This window comes from Lonchura striata, chromosome 2, assembly GCF_050655825.1.
Source record: "Lonchura striata isolate lonStrDom1 chromosome 2, ASM5065582v1, whole genome shotgun sequence".
In the NCBI taxonomy this organism is placed as follows: Eukaryota; Metazoa; Chordata; class Aves; order Passeriformes; family Estrildidae; genus Lonchura; species Lonchura striata.
The window spans coordinates 112,000,192-112,006,191 of record NC_140704.1 but is presented as its reverse complement, the minus strand read 5'-3'; the positions used below and the strand labels follow the sequence as shown (position 1 = coordinate 112,006,191).

The 6,000-nt window shown below is 43.2% G+C and overlaps 1 protein-coding gene across 7 annotated transcripts in view; it reads left to right on the top strand.

The window, feature by feature from the left end:
- Window positions 1-1,099: 1,099 nt before the first annotated feature.
- The window catches only part of CHST9 (carbohydrate sulfotransferase 9), an 87,119-nt gene continuing 82,218 nt past the window's right edge, over window positions 1,100-6,000 (top strand). For 3 of the 7 annotated variants that reach the window (XM_085572036.1, XM_085572034.1, XM_085572039.1), the window contains exons 1-3: window positions 1,781-1,935; window positions 2,647-2,694; window positions 2,795-2,895. The gene's annotated coding sequence lies outside the window, so the exon portion shown is untranslated. The other 4 variants (XM_021551582.4, XM_085572037.1, XR_014952882.1 and 1 more) reach the window with 3 other exon arrangements.

Sequence of the window (6,000 nt, the reverse complement as noted above, 5' to 3'; positions counted from 1 at the left end):
GACAATCTTTGTGGAATAATTATTATCAAAACTAAGTGCAATAGTCTGGAATTCTTTGTGGTTTGGGGTTATTCTTGTTTGGTTGGTTTTTTTACTAAGTTGTAAAACAAGACTTGGCTTTATCACAAAGCAATTAATTTATTCCATTAACTGAAGAAAAATAAAAATAAAGACATATGATATATTCAGTGTTATATATAAGTTTATTTAGTTGATAGATATGGCCTGAGTAGATCAATCTGAAGACATATGTTTGCTGCATGTACTTACTGAGTGAAATTAAATCAACAACACCTAGAGGGTTAATCAGTATATCCTTACTAGAAGCTTCAGTGACCCTCATTACAATCTTCTGAGTGTATTACATCTGGAAACCAAAATTCAGTTGGCATGTTGTTTTTCTCAAAAATCTCACTGGCCATCAGGGACTAATAGAGCCGTAATTTAAATATGAGGTTTCATTTTTTTTGTTAAGGCATATGGTTAACATGGGATCACATGCCTGCCAGGTTATCTAAAAGGGGAAATATGCTCAACTCCCCTGAAATAGCAAAAGACTGCCATATTCTACTTCATACTCTCCTTCCTCCCCTTTTATTTCTACTAGGCAGCCAGACAAGCTACAGGTGTGAGAAATAGTCATTACTCACTAGAACTTTAAAATGGATCCATGGTTGGGTTTAAGGGAAAAAAATCTTCTCTCCCTAGGCTTTCTCTGAGCTACTAGCTCCTATAATGAACTGTGACTAGGGAGACCCTTAAGTGAGATAAACCAGAGAAAATTTATAGCACCACGGTGAGGTTATATGTATTCACACAACCCAAACTAAGCAAGGGCAGGACAGTTTAGTGCCAGGATTGAAAATCCAAGGGAACATCCCTGCACACAGGTCTTGGCTGCCTATGGCCGTTACAGATCCCGGAGCACTTTTCAACGAACATGTAAGCTTTGGACAGGGTAATTACACTCTCTGCCTAGTTAACCCCCCTTGGAAATCTGAGCAGCACCCAGCTCCCTACCCTCTTGCTCTGGAACGCTGGGCTTCAGCGGGTGGGCGCTGCTTAGCTTCCTACCGGAGGCGGTGCTGCGCTGGTTGGGGAAGAGACCGCTGCGTGCTGTCCCAACAGCGCGTGAGATGATTTGAGACCTGTCGGAGTAAAAGATGTTGCAAAAACATGAATGGTTACATTACTGTTACTCCAGGAGAGGCCTGAACGCCATAAGTGAGCAATGGGGCAGTGAATCAGGGAGCATTTTAGGTGTCTGTTTCTGAGGTAGCTCTAGGATCACAAATGGAAATGCCTGAAGGAGAGTGACACTGACAGAAGTCGTCTGAGCGCGGCTTTGGAAAGTCAGAACTCCTCTGTGCTTACCGCACCTTAGCAAGGGCTAGGAGCTATTTCTTCAAGAACTCCCCTGAAGAAATGTAAGCAAAGAGATATTCCCGTTAAAGAGAGATAATGCCATTTATCTACATGGTTGGTCTATTGTCACAATAAGCAGATAAGGTTTGCAAGGCACACGTGAAGCTCCAATAAGCACTAATTAAACATTTTTCTCTGTCATCCTGTTTCCCATAGACGACAATAAAGTTTCTACACTACCTGTTTTAGTAGCTAATTAAAGAGATGAGTTGCCTGTACCTGGCAGCTTAGACATATTTATTCGCCAGCACAGGGAGAGCTACCCCTGCATATGTAGCAGCAAACAAAACCTTTTAGCAGAACTCCTCATCTCCGGGCGGCGGGGAGGGAGCGCGATGTCACGGGCGGAGCGGGCGCACGGGGCTGGCCGGGGGCACTCACCTGCCCCGCTGCGGCCGGGGGTGTCCCTGCCCGCCGGGGCCCCTCCCCAGCCCGCCCGGCCGCGAAGTTTGGCGAGGAAAGTTTCTGTGTAGGCACCGCTGCGGAAGAGCGTCCCGGGAGCGGCGGCAGGTGAGGGGCGGCAGCCCCGCTGGGGCGGGCGGAGGGTGGGCGAGCTGGCGGCGGATCTCCGCGGCCCCGGCGGCAGCCGCTCCCCGCCGGCACCGCCCGGCCCCGCGGCGCCGGGACTCGGAGCGGCGGGGCCGGAGGCGGCGGCGCGGCCGTCCCGGTACGTTCAGCGCGGACCGGCCCCGGGGAATGAGGGTCAGCCCCGGCCCCCGGCGTGTCCGTGCCGAGGGGCTCCAGCGCCGGGAGCGGCCCCGAGGGGCTGCGGAGCGTCCCCAGAAGTTGAGGGGGTCGCAGAGCCCCCGCTCCGCGCACCGAGCAACTTTTCTGCTGACTCCCTACGCCCACACGCACCCCCGTCCTTCGTCACACACCGGGAATCGGGAATTCGTGGCACGTCTCCAAAATTAAAAAAAAAAAAAAATGGACTGGTATTTTGCCTGTGCGTTTTCTAGCAGTAGTGTGAATGACTGGGGTAGGCTGCGAGTCCTGTTGGCATGCTGATAGCCCCCCGTCCGGTTCACTGCAGTCCATAAACAAGATCGTATCATTTCAACAGTTCAAAAAAGGGAAGATCTGGCTTTGACACAGTCCTTTTGCTAATGTTCCTTTTCCTGAGAGTGGAAAGAAATCCCACCTATAATCCGGTTAGAAGACTGAGAGCCATCAAGTTGCTGTCTCGTGAGCAGTATTTTTGTTTTACTTCCCAAAATCCAGGCGACTTCCATGGGACTGCTCGCTGACTCCCAGGAGTGCTTCAGACAGGTAAGAGCTAAGCATGCCAAACTTGCCTTTTTCTGCTGAGGTCCCTCAGTCCTGACTGGGAAATGTTACTGAGAATAATAATGATTTTTCCTTTTTGAAGCGAGATGTCCAGCAGCTGTAGGATGAAACCCTCGAAACTGAATATTCTGGTGAACTGGTGAAGTTCCAGACCTGATGCTTTCAGTGTCTTCTCTATTCTCTGTAAGTAGCCAAAACGTTCCATGATGCTGATGTGTCAACCTGCATACACATGGGTAAGACAACTTGGCATTTATCTGTTCTTAACACAATCATAACTTTTGTTTGTCTGAAACTGCAGCTTTAAATTAATCTACAAGTGTCTGAGGCAAGTTACTATGTGCATTAAACTGACATGGTCTGAAGTTTAGCAGGATTTATGGTTGAGGATCAGGACCAGGTAAGTGGTGTGCGTGTTCTCAGAAGCAATGAGTCTAACTTACACCCATTGTTTCATTAAATGGATTTTTTTTCCTTTGTAAATATATCAAAAGGATAATGAGGAACTGGTGATGTTAATAGATTAAAACAGCGAAATCAAATGCAAACCATATTTTCTTTGCCACTCTATTAATTTTGTATAATATGTTGTATGCTATAAAGTGCATTTAAATCAAATTGTAATTGCTATAACATTGTGGTCTGCTATATAACAAGGGAAAGTGAAGTTGAAAAATGTTAAATATATACAAGTTGACTGGGTGGGAAGTTACTTTGGTGATGTTGATGTTTGAAATTTCCTGACTGCTATTAAAATTTCAAATTTTTAAGCTCTATTTTTTAAAGGGGCTCTATTGTTTCATAATTGACAGTGGTTGAGCGAAGAATGCTCACTTTGATAAAAACAGATCTCTCCTTTGAAGACAAATCCCTGTATATTTCATAAAAAAAATATTTCATTATTTGTGTCTTATGGAACTCTTACAGAATTCTCTTAACTTGATTTGCAGTGTTGGTAGGTAGTAATCTTCTGTTATTGCCAGTAATAAAAGTTGTGCAGGCCAGATGGTGTCTTCAATTATACTTTTACACAGCCTTCTTGTAAGCAGCTCTTCAGGTGAAGAAGTTGCTGAAGTGTCAGCAGGACTGATGAAACAGGTGGGCCTGTATGCTGTCTATATACCCCTATAAAATTCCTATGGACAGGAGAAACTCCCTTATGGAAATTTTGGTTTGGTTTGGGTTTTGTTGTTTGCTTTTGTTTATATGGGGGGGTGTTTGGTGAGGGGTTGACTGGTTCTCTTTTTTAATTTTTTTTACAAAGTTTCTCAGCACCACTGTTTGACTGTCTTGACCTGCTTACTCATTTAATTCAAATATCTATAAGGCCTTTGATTTCACCCAGACCTAACATTCAGCATAACTTGCTTAGAGATAGAAAATAGCAAATACCATATGTTTACTTCTAGCAACCTCTGTAATAAACCAGAAAAAAAAGTAGGACTACCTGATAAAGGAACTGTGCAAGCATTGTTAAGAGCTGGAGCTCTGCCTTGCGCTAGTCGTTGTGAAGCCAGAAAGTTGAGATGTGGGCAGTGGAAAGGTGATCCTGGAGGATCATCTGCATGTGAAGTAGGACATGAGCTAACAGATGAGAAGTGAGGGAGGAGGGGGAGCATTGAAGTGAGAAGATATCCTTGCTTCCTTCTACTGACTGAGCTGAAAGTAGTCTGGGCCAGTGTCCATCAGAACATTCCTCACTGCAAAATTTTCTTGCCGTGATAACTCCAGTGGAGAAAATGTAGTGCTTCTTGAGGTAAGGAAGGAAGGAAGAAAATTAAGAACCCCCAAACTGTGCAGTTGCAGTAGCTTTCTGTGTTCTTTTTCTTATTTTGTTTTCATTAATTCAGTTGTGTCTAAGGAGATACTGAGTGGGTGGAAATCTATAGTATCCCACAGTAATATGAATGTTTTGACCATTATGAAGATTGCTGGATTTTTTTAATCTGTATTTTGCTAGTTAACCCTGCATCTTAATATTCTTGATTTCCAGGTGAAGGAAAATAAAGCTGAAATTAAAAGGAAAGGTTTCTAAATAGAAAGCAACCTAATGTTTTGCATTTGTGTGTATGTCCTTGATTCTGGAACTAGGTGATGGTGAGTGGCATGGTGGCAAGGAAATCCAAAGTTAGCCTAACATGCTGACCAGATGTCATTGGTTTTGTGTGGTCTAGAATAGGAGGGAGCCAGGAAGGGTGCCTGAATGCTGAGGTGCCTCTCCTCGGCTGCAGGTATATTTGATTGCAAGGAAGAAAATGTTGGATGACATACTGAAAGGAGGAATCATGCCAAAAGCAGGAGGTACACTCTTCCTCATTTTTGGGTGACTGTGTTATTTCAATTGCTTTTGTTGGCTCTGCACAGGAATGTACCTATTTGACCCCAAAACACAATGAGGAAAACACAAGGCTTTTACATCAGTAGAATGAGGATTCTTGAAACTTTTAATATTTGAAAAATGTTAAGCAACATGGACTCAGAAGTGAATGACTACAGGCCTGTAAAATTTCTAAATTTTTGCTGTGTTTGTCATCTAAGATGCATAGTGCTATTGTCTGCCAGATTTATTGTTTCTCCATGATGGATAAGGACATGTAATAATCTCTCTCCAGTACTCAAAATAACTTAAAATTTTGGGATGCAGAACTTGAGTTCAAACAGGTAGGACATTGAGGTCCATACATCCCAAAGAGATTGGGGTGATGTTGGGCAAAAGCAAGAACCTACTTCAGCATACATGGAAGGCACAGACCAGTTTCTCAGGCTACATTAATTCCTACATAGCAAGAACCATCCAGCAAGGATGGTCAAAGTATCACCCAGGGGAGTCATGTTGCCCAGAACTAGAACCAAAAAAAAAAAGATTCACAGCTTAAGCAGGGATGCTGAGCTTCTGTCTGGATATGGCTGATCTTTTTTGAAAATACTTGGGTTGAAAGTAACTGCTAGCATTTATCTTGATTAAAGAATATTTGCAGGTACTTCCTTTTGCCCAGGTTATAATCCACAACCATTGCTTTTTAATACAAAGGGAGCAAATTTGTCAGTATTGTGCAGCCATTTTTCAAGTTCTTCTAGAAGACTCACAGACACAGACTTTTTTAAATGTCACTATAATTTTTTTATATATGGGCTACAAATCACTGTGTTAAATAAATTAAACTACTCATTCAAGCTGAAAAACCTTTAAAGTCTTATAAGGTAGCAGAATAGTTATGTTTGATGTATTTAGATTCTAACCTGATCTAAAATCAGTAGTCTTAATTTAAAGTAATGTTACTCTTTTTT